We start from the raw sequence: 21,444 nt of genomic DNA on the forward strand, positions 1-21,444 counted from the left end.
ATTTCTGTAGAAAATTTTGTCAACATTTTATTTCTATAGAACATTTTGTCAACATTTTATTTCTATAGAAAATTTTGTCAACATTTTATTTCTATAGAAAATTTTGTCAAAATTTTATTGCTATAGAAAATTTTGTCAACATTTTACTTCCATAGAAAATTTTGTCAACATTTTATTTCTATAGAAAATGTTGTCAAGTTTTTATTTCTATAGAAAATTTTGTCAAAATTTTATTTCTATAGAAAATTTTGTCAAACTGAATTATATACGTACTTAATCGGCCTTTTTTTTTAATATATACCCCTTATGGACTAACTTACAATTTAGAAGACAGTGTTAAAAAGTTTTACGATACCTTGCCATCGGCAAGTGTTATCGCAACCCAAGTAATTCGATTGTGGATGACAGCCTTTAGTAGAAGTTCCTACGCAATCCATGGTGGAGGGTACATAAGATTCGGCCTGGCCGAACTTACGGCCGTATATACTTGTTTTCAATTAACTTTCTATGTAGTAAAAATAAGTAAGAAAAATTCTTATAACACTCAAAGATATTCATACTAAACATTGAAAGCTAGCTGAAACAGTACCTACACAGAAAAAATTTCACGAAAATTGTTCCAATTAAAATTTTAATTGAGTTTGAAAAAATATTCAATTAAAAATTTAATTGATTCAACAAATTGTTTAATTGAAACAAAAATCAATCACACAAATTAATAATATCATTTATTTTTTTAATTGTATCGATTAATTTTTAATTGACCTTCAATTAATTATATAATTGATATTATCATTTCTGTGCTTGAAGACATTTCAATTAAAAATTAATTAATTTCGTGATTGAATCAGAAAAAAACTTTTTTTGTGTGTACTGTCGAAAAAAAACCTTGAATTCGAAGATTTCGACCTTCGCTTAAGGATTTCGTTATTGATTACGAGCCAGAGATGCTGCTTCTTTACTAGGATCTACCTTTAGTCTAGGCTATATAAATTTAAAATTAGGATACAGATCTCATTTATCGAATTTCCGTACTATTTTTGTGTACAAATAAATGCCAGTTTAAAAATCCAAATTATAAAAGATACTTCAAAGCGAGAAAATTTTGTCTTAATTTCCAAAAAATTTTAACCCAAAGATTTTCAGACCCACTGTAACGACGAGTTTCCTCCGGTCGCTGGGTTATTGCTCGCGGAGGAATGGTACTTCAAAGCAAGAAAATTTTGTCTTAATTTCCAAAAACTTGTAATCCAAATATTTTCAAACCCACTGCAATAACGAGTTTCCTCCGGTCGCTGGGTTTTTGCACGCGAGGGAAGGGTCCGTCACAGAAATTTGTTTGTGTAGTGACAGAGAAAGGAAAATACGGTGTTATACGTCGATATTAAAGTTTATTGATGGTAAATCATCTATAATTAGAGTGGTATATAATGACTGGAGATACGGGTGGTGTGAGCTTGTTCCGGGACATGGTACTGTTTCGATAGGTCTGGATGGGCTTGAGATGGTGGCCTGGATAAGCACACCGGACTGGACTAGCCACGTGTTTGGCCTGATCCATCGTATGGCTGGAATGAGCGAGCTAAATGGTGACGTAGCCAGGTACGCTCTGGAAGACTGGGTAGCATCTTGCGCTGGCGAATCTGGGTGATGAAATTGCGACCTGGCTAAGTACGCTCTGGAAGTCTGGGCAGGATCTTGCGCTGACGAATCTGGATGATGAAATGGCGACCTGGCTAAGTACGCTCTGGAAGTCTGGGCAGGATCGTGCACTGGCGAATCTGGGTGATGAAATGGCTATCTGGTTAAGTACACCCCGTAAATCCGGTGAGACGTATGGAAACGAGACAGTGGTGAGCATAGACAATGGGATCGTGTAGATCTGAAGAGACTGTGACCTGGGTAACTACACAAGTCAAACGTAGGGCAGAGACAATGGGATCGTGTAGATCTGGAGTGACTGCGACCTGGGTAAGTACACAAGTCGAACGTAGAGCATAGACAATGGGATCGTGTAGATCTGAAGAGATTGTGACCTTGGTAAGTACACAAGTCAAACGAAGGGCAGAGATAATGGGATCGTGTAGATCTGGAGTGACTGCGAACTGGGTAAGTAGACAAGTCAACGAGGGCCAGAGACAATGGGATCGTGTAGATCTGGAGTGACTACGACCTGGGTAAGTACACAAGTCAAACGTAGGGCAGAGACAATGGGATCGTGTAGATCTGGAGTGGGTAAGTAGACAAGTCAAACGAGGGGCAGAGACAATGGGATCGTGTACGTCTGGAGTGAATGCGACCTGGGTAAGTACACAAGTCAAACATAGAGTAAATGGAATCGTGAAGATCTAGGGCGACCGTGACCTTGATAAGTACACAGGTCAAATATGGGATGAAGTCAATGGGATCGTGAAGATCGAGAGTGACTGTGACCTTGATAAGTACACTAGTCAAATGTAAGGCAGAGACAACGAAGATCAACGGGGATTGCGCGCAGGGTAAATGGAATCGTGAAGATTTAGGTCCATATCTCAGATACACACAAAATTTTTTTTCTGATTCAATCACGAAATTAATTAATCCAATTAATTTTTAATTGAAATGTCTTCAATCACAGAAATGTTAGTATCAATTAAAAAATTAATTGAAGGTCAATTAAAAAGTTAATTGATCCAATTAAAAAATTAATTGATTCTATTAATTTTGTGATTGATTTTTGTTTCAATTAAAAAATTTGTTGAATCAATTAAATTTTTAATTGAATATTTTTTAAAACTCAATTAAAATTTTAATTGGAAAAATGTTCGTGATTTTTTTTGTGTGTATTTTAAAGACTATTTCTTTAAATCAAAAATGTTTTTCTTTACCTTAAGGCAAATTAGCTTTATTTCAAAGACATGCGACTTTAACTAAGGGGTCCAAATTTCAAAGATTCGTGTCCTAAATTTAAAGAAAAAAAATTTTAATGCAAATTTATGAACTTTATTTTAATTAAAATTTCTTTATTTTAGAAAAATGTGTCCTTAGGTTACATAATCTTCCATATTAATATTTTCCATATTCAATATGTTTTCATAGCAAAACAAAACTTTTTACAAAAAAAAAAAATTTAAACCAAAGGTTTTCAAATCCTCAAAATAAATATTCAATTTCACAGTTAATATCTTCATACCTACATATATCTCTTTGAATCAAAATTTCATAATAGGACAATATTATATTTTTTTCTCAGTGTAAGTAAAATTCTTATAACTCTCAAAGGAATTGCTAAAGATACAAAAGCTTGCTGTAGCAGTGCTGAGTTACTGAACATAACCTAATATGAAATATTCGCAAAATCAAAGCTTGTTTTTATGGCCTACTTTTAGGCGTTAAAAAAAATTAAATTAAACAGCATTAATTTTCTTTAATTTCTATAGTCTCAATATGTACTGTTATATAAAGACAACAGAAATTAAAGAATATTTCTGTTTTTTTTTATTTATTTATTTATTTGTTTAAACCCCTAAAAGTACATTTGGCAGTAAATTTTTATTTTTTTTTTAATTTTTCTTTTAGAGGTTCAATAACCATTAAAAAAAATTAACTCTGTAATTTCTTTATATTTCCCAATGTACAATAACATCCGCTATAGAATACGTTGGCTTATCATCCAACAAAATAATGTTTTTATCAGCAATTTAATCTCAGTAATTTATGTGTGGATTCTTGCGCATATCAAATGCACGTTTAATAGTAATATTATCTAAAAATAGACAATTCATAACACTAATATCACATTTAATATTTTTGGAAACAAATACAACAAAAAATCCAGTCTCTAATAAGAGGGTTAACAGTTCACAATATTAGTAGGGACAACATGCCCAAAATTATATCATCCATTTATAGAATTGCATTATAGAATTTCTCAAATGAATCGAAAAGATATGGATATTGTTGGAAGGAAGATAAACTACAGACAATTAGTAGGTCCCATGTGATATCTTTGATAATGGTCATTGTGTTTTATATTTATTTATTCGTGTCTCTAGTTTGTATTTTTATTGACAACCTGGTCATACTATTCATCTACAATAATATAATGTGATTTCTTAGAAGAGGGAAAATTACATATGAGGCAATACATACAGGGCAAAACGCTGAATAAAATATTAAAAAATTTTTAATTGGTTTAAAATTTTAACATGGTTTCTAATTTTTTTTTTAACTGAAAAATCGGTAGAAATAGTTTTGGAATTAAATTCCAAAAATAATTCTATGCATGGATTTTGCATACTTTAGGGATGGTATGCTACCAATTAAGTATAGCATATCTTCAGGCTCAAAATATAAAGAAGTTTCTCTCAGAAATATTTTTTATATGATATGTATAAGACATACGCTACAAAAGTTTGTCTGATTCAATACGTAATCAATTAACAAATGCTAGCATAAAAGTCTAAATTATAACGAGTACGTCAATGTAGAAAATTAATTAATTCCAAAAAACCAAAGATATAAAATCCTCCAAAAAAGTCTTAGGTTGCGTAATCTTTAATACCATGTAAACAAAACGAATGAAATGAATTTATCTAAGTTTTTTTTCTATGGAATTTTGAAATCATATGGGTTTGAAATTATATAAATAAAATTTAATCTAACAATCATTTATCCTTTAGTTTTTCTAAAACCACTCCTGGTGTTTGAATTTTCCGGGGAGCTACCAGGTTTACATACTATCGAATTTCTTTGTATATTTTCAGGCGAAACGTTATGGTATGAAATGGGGAAAATGCTTACAAATCTAGTGTTTGCCTCGTAATTAATGAATTAATGAAAAAATGGCGCAACATGACAAAAAAGAAATGTCACAAAATTGTAAAAGGTATGGCATTTAGTGGTACAACAACAATGTGTCACGTGAAAAGTGGCAAATGTGCTTACATTAGCAAAACATTAATACTCGGTAGCACGGTTGTCACAGTTGGTAGAATTCTACCATACAAAATAGACTTTTTACTGTTTGGTAGAATTCTTGATGTTTTACTAGATTTTGCACAATATTCCTCTCCAACTACCTTTTAGTTCACTAATATAATATTCATTAATTTTCTATAGAAATAAAATTTTGACAAAATTTTCTGTAGAAATAAAATTTTGACAAAATTTTCTATAGACATAAAATTTTGACAAAATTTTCTAGAGAAATAAAATTTTGATGAAATTTTCCATAGCAATTAAAATTTTTACAAAATTTTCTATAAAAATTCGATGAGAAATAAAATTTTCTATAGAAATAAAATTTTGACAAAATTTTCTATAGAAATAAATTTTTGACAAAATTTTCTATAGCAATTAAAATTTCGACAAAATTTTCTATAGAGATAAAATTTTGACAAAATTTTCTTTAGAAATATTATCTTGACAAAATTTTCTGTAGAAATAAAATTTTGACAAAATTTTCTATAGAAATATAATTTTGAAAAAATTTTCTATAGAAATAAAATTTTGACAAAATTTTCTATAGAAATAAAATTTTGACAAAATTTTCTATCAAAATAAAATTTTGACAAAATTTTCTATCAAAATAAAATTTTGACAAAATTTTCTATCAAAATAAAATTTTGACAAAATTTTCTATAGAAATAAAATTTTGACATTTTCTATAGAAATAACATTTTTACAAAATTTTCTATCAAAATAAAATTGACTATATTTTCTATAGCAATTAAAATTTTGAGAAAGTTGTCTATAGAAATAAAATTTTGACAAAATTTTCTATAGCAGTTAAAATTTTGACAAAATTTTCTATAGAGATAAAATTTTGACAAAATTTTCTATAGAGATAAAAATTTTCTATGGAAATAAAAATTTTGACAACATTTTGAAAAATTTTTTTATAGAAATAAAATTTTGACAAATTTCTCTATAGAAATAAAATTTTGACAAAATTCTCTATAGAAATAAAATTTTGACAAAATTTTCTATCAAAATAAAATTTTGACATTTTCTATAGAAATAACATTTTTACAAAATTTTCTATCAAAATAAAATTTTGACAAAATTTTCTATAGCAATTAAAATTTTGAGAAAGTTGTCTATAGAAATAAAATTTTGACAAAATTTTCTTTAGAAATACAATTTTGACAAAATTTTTTATAGAAATAAAATTTTGACAAAATTTTCTATCGAAATAATATTTTGACAAATTTTTCTATAGAAATTAATAGTTTGACAAAATTTTCTATAGAAATATAATTTTGACAAAATTTTCTATAGAGATATCATTTTGGCAAAATTTTCTATCAAAATAAAATTTTGAAAAAAATTTTTATAGATAAACAATTTTGACAAAATTTTCTATAGCAATTAAAATTTTGACAAAGTTGTCTATAGAATTAAAATTTTGACAAAATTTTCTATAGAAATAAAATGTTGACAAAATTTTCTATAGAAATAAAATTTTGACAAAATTTTCTATAGAAATAAAATTTTGACAAAATTTTCTATAGAAATAAAATTTTGACAAAATTTTCTATAGAAATAAAATTTTGACAAAATTTTCTATAGAAATAAAATTTTGACAAAATTTTCTATAGCAGTAAAAATTTTGACAAAATTTTCTATAGAGATAAAATTTTGACAAAATTTTCTATAGAAATGTTTCTTCATTTATTATCATTTATTATATTTTTTGGCTCTCGCCTGAAAGTATGCAATGGTATCTTAACACAAATAACTTTAATTTACAATACAAACTTTCAAATCGAATTTAAACAAACAAAAGACTTTATTTTTATTAAAAACAGCGATGACAATTTTCTGTTTCTCTCTTAAATGGACTCATCCATATGCGCCATGTATACCATAAAAAAACTACATAATATTCTTTGTTTTCATTATCACTATCTACAATATTTGGTAAAATGCCAAACCTTTAATATAATATACACATTTAGTTTGTATTGAATAGATAGATGGTTATACATTTAACAGACATCAAAACATTTTTCCTAAAAGGCAAAAAAAAAAAACAAAGCATGGTGGTGGAGAAAACCAAACAGAATACAAATTTTGTTGATCTATTTACCATGTACAATTTTTATGTTAATCAAATCAAAATCAAGGAAGGCTATTTCCCCCAAGGGTTAGGGTAAGTAAACAAACACAAATTATTATTGGATACAAAACATTATCCCGTGCCGGTGGCATAATATATTCATTATGTGGGAGGGTAGATCTATGAATTATGCACAAAAACCGCCACCACCCATCATGCTGTCTGTCGCGCTATTTGATTTTTGTGTATTTTTCCCCGAAATAATGCCAAATGTCGAATTTGCGACAATTGTTAGCTGAACAAAACACCTAAATGAAGCGTGAAAGTGATACAGACCAACCCAAAATCAATGTCATCAAAATTTTAAATTAAATATACAGAACAAAAAGAGTTGGTATCCCAAAAGACAATAAATGTCAATTGAGTGGTTAACATGAAGGAATGTTCGAGCAAAAACAAAACGCTTTAGAATGTCAATAGAAATTTGCAAGACAATTGCTAAGGGGAGCGTATTTCTTAAAAATTCTCAATAATTTTGAAGGGACATTTGCAAAATAAACATTCAAATTACACAAAAAACAGGTATATACCGAATATTATGTACCTGCCACCATGCACTGAAAAAAATATGTACGTTGTATTAAAGATTACGAAACATAAATTTTAGGATATGCAATTTTACACAATATTAAGGACAAATTTCTTTAAAATAATGAAATTTTAATTAAAAGAAAGTTTATTATCATTGTTTTTAAAAATTGTTTTTTTTTATTAAATTTAGGACATAAATTTTAGAAATTTGTGTCTGCCCCGTTAAAGTCGTATGTCTTTGAACTAGGGACAATTTTCCTTAAAGTAAATCAACACCTTTTCTGATTTAAAGAAATCGTCCTTAAAATAACTGATATGATGCATCTTTAGATTTAAGATAGAAACGCTTCAAATATAGTAGGCTATGTCTTATTTTGATTTTTTTGTATTTTTGGTTTAAAGATTCTTTGGAATTAAGAAAACATTTTTTAGTTTGAAGTATATGTTATAATTTGGATTTCTTTGTCATTTCTTTGTACGTGAAAAGCTTTATTAACATACCGGGAGACAGAAAATTCGATAAATGAGTTTTGTTTCTTAATTTTAATTTTATTGATTCTAGATTTAAAGCCAGATAATTTACTAAAGATTTTGTTTATTTTAAAGAAGCCGCATCTTTGGCTCGTAATCAATACCAATCTTTAAAGGGAGGTCAAAATCGTTGGATCCAAGGAATTTTCGCGTGGTAATTATTGGACAAAATTTCAACAGGATCTGATCACAATTTGTTACTCCATGAGATATCAAAAGTCAATTCTTGGGGAGACGGTTAATATGGAGGCTGTATATTATTATAGACCGATATCGACGAATTTTTGCACACTTATTAGTGGCATTTTATACCAACTAACTGGTTGTTAAAGATAATATAGTAAAATCGCATACAAACTTTCAATCGGATCGGATGAAATTTGATCTTCCAAAGGGCTACGGAAGTAAAATCGGAGGATCGTTTCATATGTGTGCTATATATTATAATGGACTGTCAAAATTTTTATTTTTATACAAAATTTTTTCAAAATTTTATTTCTGTAGAAAATTGTTTCAAAATTTTATTTCTATAGAAAATTTTGTCAAAATTTTATTTCTATAGAAAATTTTGTCAAAATTTTATTTCTAAAAAAATCTGTCAAAATTTTATTTCTATAGAAAATTTTGTCAAAATTTTATTTCTATACAAAATTTTGTCAAAATTTTATTTCTATAGAAAAATTTGTCAAAATTTTATTTCTATAGGAAATGTTATCAAAATTTTATTTCTATCGAAACTTTTTTAAAATTTTATTTCTATAGAAAATTTTATCAAAATTATATTTCGCAAGAAAATTTTATCAAAATTATATTTCTGTAGAAAATTTGTCCAAATTTTATTTCTATAGAAAAAATTGTCAAAATTTTATTTCTATAGAAAATTTTGTCAAAATTGTATTTCTATAGGAAATTTCGTCAAAACTTTCTTGCTATAGCAAATTATGTCAAAATTTTATTTCTATAGGAAATGTTGTCAAAATTTTAGTTTTATAGGAAATTTTGTCAACATTTTATTTCTATAGGAAATTTTGTCAAAATTTTATTTCTATAGAAAATGTTGTCAAAATTTTATTTCTATAGAAAATTTTGTCAAAATTTTATTTCTATCGACAATTTTGTCAAAATTTTATTTCTATAGGAAATTTTGTCAAAATTTTATTTCTATAGAAAATTTTGCCAAAATTTTAGTTTTATAGGAAATTTTGTCAACATTTTATTTCTATAGGAAATTTTGTCAAAATTTTATTTCTATAGAAAATGTTGTCAAAATTTTATTTCTATAGAAAATTTTGTCAAAATTTTATTTCTATAGACTATTTTGTCAAAATTTTATTTCTATAGAAAATTTTGTCAACATTTTATTTCTATAGAAAATTTTGTCAAAATTTTATTTCTATAGAAAAATTTGTCAAAATTTTATTTCTATAGAAAAATTTGTCCAAATTTTATTTCTATAGAAAATTTTGTCAAATTTTTATTTCTATAGAAAATTTTGTCAAAATTTTATTTCTATAGAAAAATTTGTCAAAATTTTATTTCTATAGAAAAATTTGTCCAAATTTTATTTCAATAGAAAAATTTGCCAAAATATTATTTCTATAGAAAATGTTGTCAATATTTTATTTCTTTAGAAAATTTTGTCAAAAATTTAATTTTTCTACTTTATCTACACCAATAACAACTACTTGTACCAAGTTTCAAGTCGATAGCTTGTTTTGTTCGGAAGTCAGCGTGATTTCAACAGAGGGACGGACATAGCTAGATCGACTCAGAATTTTACCACGACCCAGAATAAATGTACTTTATGGGGTCTGAGATCAATATTTCGAAGTGTTACAAACGGAATGACAAAGTTCATAAATCCGCCATCATATGGTAAAGGGGTATAAAAATTAGTTGAAAAAATTTGAGACTTTGACTTAAAAAATTAATTTATGAGTCCAATGTGGATTATAACGATGTCCCGTTTTGACTTCCTGGGGGTCTAAAAAAAACGAAATTTTTTCCCCAATGTAATCCTAATTAATTTTTATTAAATTAATCATGCTTTTCTTACAAAAAAAATGTATTTATTTTCGGTAGCCCATTATCGTACTTAGCGGTCACCAGAGGTTATTAAACATCGCAAATCGTTTAGTTGTAAACCAAAAATAGCAAAACATTTCACACAAATCGATTGAGAGATGATAGATGGTTGCGCTATGTGTTAGTTTGAAGAATTCACCTGCTTTGAATTAGGGAATGCCATGCATTTTTTTTTCAAAATTTGGGAATGTCTGCTATTGAATTTGTTTTTCTCAAAAAAGATTACAGAAAGTCGAATTCGAATTTTCATTTTTTTTTTTGCACACAATCGAAAAGTTGATTTTCGATTTTTGTATCCCTAATTTGTTCTTTCTATTGCATTTCTCATCTTTATCTGCTGACTCAGTCATGCGGAATAAAATCTTTTAAGGGATACGTAGTACAAATAAATGTATTAATTGAAAGTAAAACAGATGATGAACTGATTTGTCAATACATTAAATTTGTAAATTTGTGATATAGTATAGGTCAATTAAAAACAATGAATAGATAATTTTTTCTATAGAAATAAAATTTTTACAAAATTTTCGATAGAAAAAAAAATTTATACAAAAATTGTTATGGAAATAAAACTTTAACAAAATTTTCTATAGAAATAAAATTTTGACAAAATTTTCTATATAAATAAAATTTTTACAAAATTTTCTATAGAAATCAAATTTTGACAAAATTTTCTATAGAAATCAAATTTTGACAAAATTTTCTATAGAAATCAAATTTTGACAAAATTTTCTATAGAAATCAAATTTTGACAAAATTTTCTATAGAAATCAAATTTTGACAAAATTTTCTATAGAAATAAAATTTTGACAAAATTTTCTATAGAAATAAAATTTTGACAAAATTTTCTATAGAAATAAAATTTTGACAAAATTTTCTATAGAAATAAAATTTTGACAAAATTTTCTATAGAAATAAAATTTTGACAAAATTTTCTATAGAAATAAAATTTTGACAACATTTTCTATAGAAATGAAATTTTGACAAAATTTTTTATAGAAATAAAATTTTTACGAAATTTTCTATAGAATTAAAATTTTGACAAAATTTTCTATAGAAATAAAATGTTCATAAATTTTTTTTATAGAAATAAAATGTTAACAAAATTTTTTTATAGAAATAAAATGTTGACAAAGTTTTCTAAAGAAATAACATTTTGGAAAAATTTTCTATAGAAATAAAATTTTGACAATATTTTTTTATAGAAATAAAATTTTGAAAAATTTTTTTTATAGAAATAAAATATTGACCAAATTTTCTATAGAAATGAAATGTTAACAAAATTTTCTATAGAAATAAAATTTTGGTAAAATATTCTATAGATATAAAATTTTGACAACATTTTCTATAGAAATAAAATTTTGACAAAATTTTCTATAGAAATACAATTTTGACAAAATTTTCTATAGAAATGAAATTTTGACATAATTTCCTATAGAAATATAATTTTGACATAGGTTGGGTTTTTTTAATATGTTAGATTTGTGGTAACATGTTCTTACAATAAATGGCATAAATCCTCAAAGTAAGCAGTTTTCACCGTAACTATTTACTAAGTTATTGCGGGGGATTAGTAGCTAACCGGGGGATAATGAAATGTTTGCAAGATATCAGCTACATAATAAAGAGACTCCCTTTTATAGCAAACAAATGTATGTAGTTGCTCACTTACTTTTTATTTGTGCTGTGCCTGGCAGTATTCTGCACTGTCTAGATGAAACTCCATAGATGTAGGAACAGGTCGAACCAGCTGGAATAAAAATAAAAAAAAAATAAAAAAATGAATGAAAGCCTTTTTTCATAAATGTTAAAGTAAATGCTGTATTATGCAAAAGGTCTTTATTATTTTATATATATATATATATATCAAATGGGGAGAAAGAAGAAAGTATCATAAATATTTCCTCAATTAGAATTCTACAACCAAAAAAACATGAACCCACCAGAAAGGACAATTTTGGTTAATTTTAGAATAGTTACCCCCATTTTCATGAATCTCCGTTAGTGCTACGTTAGCTAATGAACTTTGAAACCGTACTATGTCATTTTGCCTATATATTCCATATGCCAGTTAGGAACTTAACTTCTAAAAATTTTTTCAGTTAAAGTTAATCAGAGGGAAGATATTTCTATTTTACTTTCTGTTAACTGGGAGTTAAAATCTAACGCAGCTACATGAAAATGACCGTTAGGTTAATTTGAGAAAATTTTAACTAAACTGTATTACAAATGCAGATGTCACACCGATTTTACAAAAATAAGTAAATATTTTGCAACACCTTCAAGACATAATTTTATTCACAAAATTTCGTAAAATTGGAGTCCATAATTTTTATTCTGTCCTTCATTTAATCTAAAGAGAGTCAATACCAATCTCTGATTTAAAAAAAAATATTTTGATAATTTTTTCAGTGCATTTAGATGCGAATATTTCATTTACACCACACGCCTCCAAATACACAAATCCGATTTTTTTTTATTTTCCCCAAAAAATTGTGGCATACTTTTGGGGTAAATAATAATAACACAAATTTTTATATGATCATGTCTTCTTTCCTCAAATGAATGATGTAACAAAAGCAAACTAATATTGTTATTCTTTAATCATGAAATGTATGGAATTTATTTATTTATTTTTTTTTTTTTTAATTATTTTTTGTATTTATTGAGTCTTTTTTTACGTAAATGATACAATCAAAGGTTAGAAGGAAATTCTTAAGACTATAATGTATTGTCTTAATTATACATAGAGTATTATACATCAGGTTTAATTTTTATCTGTCCTTCATTTAATCTAAACTTTCGGATTTAAATAAAATATTTTGATTTCGGATTTAAATAAAATATTTGTATTTATAATTATATGAGAATATAATTATGAATACAAAATGAAAAAATTAAATGAATATTTCATTTACACCAAATACGATATTTTGAAAATTTCCCCAAAAAAATTGTTGCATACTTTTGGGATAAATAAAAGGAGATTTTTTATGATCATGTCTTCTTTTCTCAAATGAATTATGAAATAAAAGCAAAATAATATTGTTATTCTTTAATCATGAAATTAATGGATTTTTTTTTTATTATTTTTTTTTTATTTTTTTATTTTATTTTATCTGTCCTTCATTAGCCTAAACTTTCGGATTTAAATAAAATATTTTGATGATAGTTTTTTTTTAGTGTTTTCAAACGCGTATATAAATATAAATACAAAATGAAAAAATTAAATGAATATTTCATTTACACCATGCTTCCAAATACGATATTTTGAAATTTTCCCCCAAAAAATTGTTGCATACTTTTGGGGTAAATAATAGGTGAATTTTTATAGGATCATGTCTTCTTTTCTCAAATGAATTATGAAACAAAAGCAAAATAATATTGTTATTCTTTAATCATGAAATATATGGATTTTATTAATATTTATTTTTTATTTTTTTAATTTGTATTTTATCTGTCCTTCATTTAATCGAAACTCTCTGACTTAAATAAAATATTTTGATCATAGTTTTTTCACTGCATTCAGATGCGAATATATTTATAAATACAAAATGAAAAAATTAAATGAATATTTCATTTACACCATGCTTCCAAATACGATATTTTGAAATTTTCCCTAAAAATTGTTGCATACTTTTGGGGTAAATAAAAGGATATTTTTTATGATGTCTTCTTGTCTCAAATGAGTAATTTCCCCCAAAAAATTGTTGCAGACTTTTGGGGGTAAATAATAGGTGAATTTTTATAGGATCATGTCTTCTTTTCTCAAATGAATTATGAAACAAAAGCAAAATAATATTGTTATTCTTTATTAATGAAATGTGTGGAATTTATTTTTTTTTAATTTGTATTTTATCTGCCCTTCATTTAGTCGAAAGTTTTGGATTTAACTAAAATATTTTGATCATAGTTTATTCAGTGCGTTCAGAAGAGAATATAAATATAAATACAAAATGAAAAAATTAAATGAATATTTCATTTACACCACACTTCCAAATACGATTTTTTTTAATTTTCCCAAAAAATTGTGGCATACTTTTAGGGTAAATAATAATAATAAAAAATTTTATATGATCATGTCTTCTTCTCTCAAATGAATGATGAAACAAAAGCAAAATAATATTGTTATCTTTAATCATGAAATGTATGGAATTTATTTTTTTTATTTTTTTTTTTTTTATTTTATTTTATCTGTCCTTCATTTAATCTAAACTTTCGGATTTAAATAAAATATTTTGATGATAGTTTTTTTCAGTGTATTCAAATGAGAATATAAATATAAATACAAAATGAAAAAATTAAATGAATATTTCATACACAAAATGAAAAAATTAAATGAATGTTCCATGCTTCCAAATACGATATTTTGTAATTTTCCCCAAAAAATTGTTGCATATTTTTGGGGGTAAATAATAGGTGAATTCTTATAGGATCATGTCTTCTTTTCTCAAATGCATGATGAAACAAAAGCAAAATAATATTGTTATTCTTTAATCATGAAATTTGTGGAATTTATTTTTTTATTTATTTTTTTATTTTATTTTATCTGTCCTTCATTTAATCTAAACTTTCGGATTTAAATAAAATATTTTGATGATAGTTTTTTCAGTGTATTCAAATGAGAATATAAATATAAATACAAAATGAAAAAATTAAATGGTGCCATTTACACCAAATACGATATTTTGAAGATTTCCCAAAAAAAAAAAATTGTTGCATACTTTTGGGGTAAATAAAATGAGATTTTTTTATGATCATGTCTTCTTTTCTCAAATGAATTATGAAACAAAAGCAAAATAATATTGTTATTCTTTAATCATGAAATATATGGATTTTATTAATATTTATTTTTTATTTTTTCAATTTGTATTTTATCTGTCCTTCATTTAATCTAAACTTTCGGATTTAAATAAAATATTTTGATAATAGTTTTTTCAGTGTATTCAAATGAGAATATAAATACAAAATGAAAAAAATTAAATGAATATTTCATTTACCCCAAATACGATATTTTGAAAATTTCGCCCGAAAAATTGTTGCATATTTTTGGGGTAAATAATATGTGATTATTTTTGTTTTTATACAGTAGCAATAAAATTTGTTTATTTGTCTAATTTTGTTTGTCACGTGTCCGCAGTTAAAAACCCCCATGTTTTCACTTGTGAACAATTGCATTACATTTCTATTTTCAAAAGGCTAATGGCATGCAGTGTCAATAATCCAATAAGTCTACATATTCCACACCGTTAATTTTGTTGTTGTTTTTTTTTATTCATTTTCATTATTCAAACCAAAGAGCATATGTTGACATATTCAGGTCAACAAATTGGCACACAGTCTATATACAATACAATCTTTAATATGTGTTCGTTAATGGGTTCAAAAAATATTGTTTCTTTGTTTGTATGTAATTACATTTTTTCGGTGAAAAATTTCCAAATTTAATATAAATATTTTATGTTCTCTGATAAATATAACAAAAGCTATTGGGGCGTCCGAATGACTAGATTTAATCTTGATGGAAAATCTTTCGTTTTGCTGAGATGAAAATATCCTTGATGTTTACGTTCATTTATTTTTGAATGGAAGAAATTGTTTATTTTCAATTATTCAAAACACACCCCACACATAGTATATGTCCCCAAAAATATTCGCTAGATTTTCCTCTTCTTTGTTTCTATTTTTGGAAATTTCACGTTTGTGTTTTTCTCATTTTTATTAAATGGAAAAGAAAGCTTGTGTATGTGTGTGTTTTTATCATTAAATTGCGCGTTTTCCTTGGTATTTTTTTCCGAAAATAGATTTACAAAAATTTATGCTTGTGCAACTTTGTGAATGACACATTATTGATGATCATAAATTTTAATATTTGTTTTTATTTAATATTAATAATAAACACGGAAAGAAATCATGTACTGTATATGCAAGCAAACATTTTCGACTCAACTTTTTACTAATCTAAAATGGATTATCTACACAGAAAAAATCACGAACATTTTTCCAATCAAAATTTTGAGTTTTAAAAAAATATTCAATTGAAAATTTAATTGATTCAACAAATTTTTTAATTGAAACAAAAATCAATCACAAAAATTAATAATATCAATTAATTTTTTAATTGACTTTCAATTAATTTCTTCTACTCTATATTCTTCTACTATAATTCCTGTGGTTGAAGATATTCCAATTAAAAATTAATTAATCAATTAATTTCGTGATTGAATCAGAAAAAAATGTTTGTGTGTAGGATTATCCTTTTTTTAATTATAAGAAACGCTTTGTAATATTAAGAACATTTGTCCATAAAATTGAGCGAATAAAACCAATTTGTATATCAAGTGAGACCTGCCTGCAAGTGGAGACCCACATGTGAAAGGTGTCCACTTATGAAAGGATAATTTTAATATACAATGAAATTTCTCAGAAATGGTCACTCACGGTCGTCTAAATTAATTAAAAATTACACATTCAAGTATTGTAGTAACACGAGAGCCATTAATTTCCATTTTATCTAAAATTGGAAGTTATGAAAAGTGACACCAAAAGCTCACTTGCCGAAATATATAACAAATTAATTTAAAATAAACAAAGTCGCACACTTTTTTATAAAGAAAACAATACGAATTGATTGGCTTTTAAAAATTTTGTTATATTGAAATTAAAAGTCGCAATTTTAAAAATTAAATATAAATAAATCCAAGAATTATTTTATCTCCATTTCAAATCAATCGTTGAAACTAACAATCCAATGGAGAACTCGGTTAACATACCATGGACAAATTTCGTAGCATATTTTAAGGCTTTCCAATAATAATACCCTATGTTATATTGAGAATGAAAAAGTCCCCAAAATTATAATATTGGATAAATAAGTTCGATTTTATTTTCAAAATGGAAGAATAGAGAGAGAGAGAGATAGAAAGAATAAATAAAAATGCGATCCAACATGGTAAAAATATGGCTCATAAATGTAAAAATTATGGCATTTAGTGGCACAAGAAAAAAAGGGTCACTATACAGAAAAAAAATCACGAAAATGTTTACAATTAAAGTCTTAATTGAATTTTAAAAAAATATTCAATTAAAAATTTACTTGATTCAACAATTTTTTAATTGAAAACAAGTAAGGAAAGTCTAAAGTCGGGCGGGGCCGACTATATTATACCCTGCACCACTTTGTACATCTAAATTTTCGATGCCATATCACATCCGTCAAATGTGTTGGGTGCTATATATAAAGGTTTGTCCCAAATACCTTCATTTAACTATCACTCGATCTGGACAGAATTTTATAGACTTCTACAAAATCTATAGACTCAAAATTTAAGTTGGCTAATGCACTAGGGTGGAACACAATTTTAGTAAAAAATAAAAATATGGGAAACATTTAAATCTGAAGCAATTTTAAGGAAACTTCGCAAAAGTTTATTTATGATTTATCGCTCGATATATATGTATTAGAAGTTTAGGAAAATTAGAGTCATTTTTACAATTTTTCGACTAAGCAGTGGCGATTTAACAAGGCAAATGTTGGTATTTTGACCATTTTTGTCGAAATCAGAAAAACATATATATGGGAGCTATATCTAAATCGGAACCGATTTCAATCAAATTTGGCACACATGACTATATTACTAATTGTACTCCTAGTGCAAAATTTCAGTCAAATTGGGCCGAAACTCTGGCTTCTGGGGCCATATAAGTCCATATCGGGCGAAAAATATATATGGAAGCTATATCTAAATCTGAACCGATTTCAATCGAATTTGACACATATGACAATACTACCAATTGTACTCCTTGTGCAAAATTTCAAGCTAATCGGGATAAAACTCTGGCTTCTGGGTCCATATAAGTGCATATCGGGCGAAAGGTATATATGGGAGTTATATCTAAATCTGAATCGATTTCAACCAAATTTGGCACGCATAGCTACAATGCTAAATCAACTCCCTGTGCTAAATTTCAACCAAATTGGGCCAAAACTCTGGCTTTTAGGACCAAATTAGTCCATATCGGGCGAAAGATATATATGGGAGCTATATCTAAATCTGAACCGATTTCAATTAAATTTTTCACACTTGACTATACTAGTAATTGTACTCCTAGTGCAAAATTTCAACCAAATTCGGCCAAAAATCTGGCTTCTAGGGCCATATAAGTCCATATCGGGCGAAAGATATATATGGGAGCTATATCTAAATCTGAACCGATTTCAATCAAATTTTGCACACTTGACTATACGACTAAGTGTTTTGTTTGTACAAAATTTCAAGCAAATCGGTATAAAACTCTGGCTGCTAGGTCCATATTAGTGCATATCGGGCGAAAGATATATATGGGAGCTATATCTAAATCTGAACCGATTTCTTCCAAAATCAATAGGGTTCTATTCTGACCCAAATTAGGAACATGTGCCAAATTTGAAGGCGATTGGCCTTAAATTACGACCTAGACTTTGATCACAAAAATGTGTTCACAGACAGACGGACGGACGGACGAACGGACAGACGGACATGGTTATATCGACTCAGGGACCCACCCTGAGCATTATTTCCAAAGACACCATGTGTCTATCTCGTCTCCTGCTGGGTGTTACAAACATATGGACTAACTTATAATACCCTGTTCCACAGTGTGGCGCAGGGTATAAAAACGTACCAAATTTCAACCGGATCGGATGAATTTTTACTCCTCCAGGAGGCTCCGAAAGTCAAATCTGGGGATCGGTTTATATGGGGGCTATATATAATTATGGACCGATATGGAACAATTTTTTCATGGTTGTTAGAGACCATATACTAACACCACTTACTTTCATTTCAATCAGATCGGGTGAATTTTGCTTCTCCAAAAGGCATCGGAGGTCAAATCAGGGGATCGGTTTATATGGGAGCTATATATAAATATGGTCCGATAAGAACCAATTCCTGCATGGTTGTTAGAGACCATATACTTACATCACGTACCAAATTTCAACTGAATCAGATGAATGTTGCTCTTATAAGAGGTTCCGGAGGTCATATCTGGTGATCGGTTTATATGGGGGCTATATATAATTCTGAACCGATATGGACCAACTTTTGTATGGTTGTTACAGACCATATACTAACAACACGTACCAAATTTCAACCGGATCGGATGAATCGGATCGGAGGTCAAATCTGGGGATCGGCTTGTATGAGGGCTATATATAATTATGGACCGATATGGACCAATTTTTGCATGGTTGTTAGAGACCATATACTAGAGCAATATTTCGATGTGTTACAAACGGAATGACAAAGTTAATATACACCCCATCCTATGGCCGAGGGTATAAAAATAACTTTCCAAAATCGTGAACGGATGGTAACAAAATGAAACGGAAGCGTTTACGAAAAATCAAAACAGAAATTTGACGGTTTCGTCTACGGGCGATCCAGAATTCACAAACGGCTTTAATTTGTCTTTGGCCATTAAAAGTCTCAACACTATTCGTTAGAAGTTCTTATGGCAACACCGTCAGTGGTGCAATGTGCTAAGGCGACTGTTAACGCGTACGGGGCAGACAATCCAAGTTCAAGTCACGCTAGCGGAATTTTTATTATTTTTATAATTATAAATTCGTAACCATTACGATTTCAGATCATATTATCGTTGTCAGATTGACACCCCTCCCCCCATCCTATTGCGGAGGGTATAAAAATCGTTGCATATTTTTAGGCGATATAAGTGTTCAATAAAAATATTATGGTACAAAAAAAGAAAATTGTTCATAATTTCGTAATTTGTAGTTATGTTTAAATCTTTTTTACGTATAAAAAAAAACATTTCAGTATAAATGAATGTAAATAAAAAGTGGCACAGTATGACAAAAGGTGGCACAAACATTTAAAAAGTCTGACATTAAGCGGTACAACAAAAAAAGGTATCGCCGCTTAAAAAAGTGATACAAATATAACACTGCCTGTTGTAGTCATTGTACTTCGCACCAACCGAATTTTTCAAATTCGCCTATCAGACAGCGCCTTGTATGGTTTAAGCTTAGATGACGCCATATGCGCATGGTAACCGTGGCGGCTTAGATGAGGCCATATGCGCTTAGTAACCGTGGCGGCTATTTGGCCGATATTAAATTTCATTTGCAGGCATACCTTCCTTTTTGTTATGAAATAAACCTACGACCATTTATGCAAAAAAACAAACATGAATAACAAAATGCCCAAAAATATGCTTTAAAAATTTTTCTAAAACATATACTTATTATTTACAAAATAAAAATTGATCCGATTATTTCATTTTGTCATTATCAAATTAAATTTGACATGTTTTGTATTACATATTTTTAAAATAGAAAATTAATTTCGTTGTTTTTAACTTTTATATAGAATTTGGATATTTTAATAAATATTCACAAACATTCTATCTCCTAATATCTAATATTTTTTTCAAGCAATATTCTACCAAAGACACCCTTTAATCTACCCTGCAAATGTCAGCCGTCGGCGACCATTCAATCAAAATTAAATACAAAAAAAAAATCGGAATGGTTGTGTTGACATATATGCCCATTGAGGAAACTGAAATTTTAAAAAGAATCTTTTGGTCATTTCGTTCAAATAGACTTGTAAATGGCATACCATATTTTACCCACAATCACATTTTACAAAATGTAAATCTATGAGCATTTACAAAGAAATGTCATAATTGTACATTAATCATACACCAGAGGGGAAGAACAGTCACAGAAATGTTATATGGTTGAGTGCAACGACAAAGCCTTCCTTCATATTTTAATAATATTTCATACAAATTTTAAACCACCATTGGATTGGAAGAAATAAAATGAAAAATTTATGAAAATATTAATAGCCTTAATGAGCAGAAAAACAAAATGAAACTATTAAAATTTTTAAATGTAAACAATTTGTTGGATGCCTGCCTTAAGGAAAATATATTAAAAAAATGGGAAATATTGACATTTGTCAGGAGTAATAGATTTGAACGAAAATACAAAAGTGTTTATGAACATAGACTCAAGAAATCATTAAAAACTGTGTATTATATATTTATCACATTTCCATTTATTTTCAAGGTATTTTCAAATGGTGTATTCACCAAACACGTGTGAAACATTATCATTGAACTTGACCCTTGTACGTTTATGAATTTGAAATGGCATTTAGCTAACTATGTATTCGCTTGCAAAA

The 21,444-nt window shown here is 27.4% G+C and overlaps 1 protein-coding gene across 1 annotated transcript in view; it reads right to left on the reverse strand.

Moving 5' to 3' along the window:
- The window catches only part of LOC142223738 (uncharacterized), a 42,395-nt gene that overhangs the window by 3,233 nt on the left and 17,718 nt on the right, over nucleotides 1–21,444 (reverse strand). The window contains exon 3 of the mRNA XM_075293577.1: nucleotides 11,922–11,999. The gene's annotated coding sequence lies outside the window, so the exon portion shown is untranslated. The remainder of the gene's footprint in view (nucleotides 1–11,921; nucleotides 12,000–21,444) is intronic.

Source organism: Haematobia irritans, chromosome 2 (assembly GCF_050003625.1).
Source record: "Haematobia irritans isolate KBUSLIRL chromosome 2, ASM5000362v1, whole genome shotgun sequence".
Taxonomy (NCBI): domain Eukaryota; kingdom Metazoa; phylum Arthropoda; class Insecta; order Diptera; family Muscidae; genus Haematobia; species Haematobia irritans.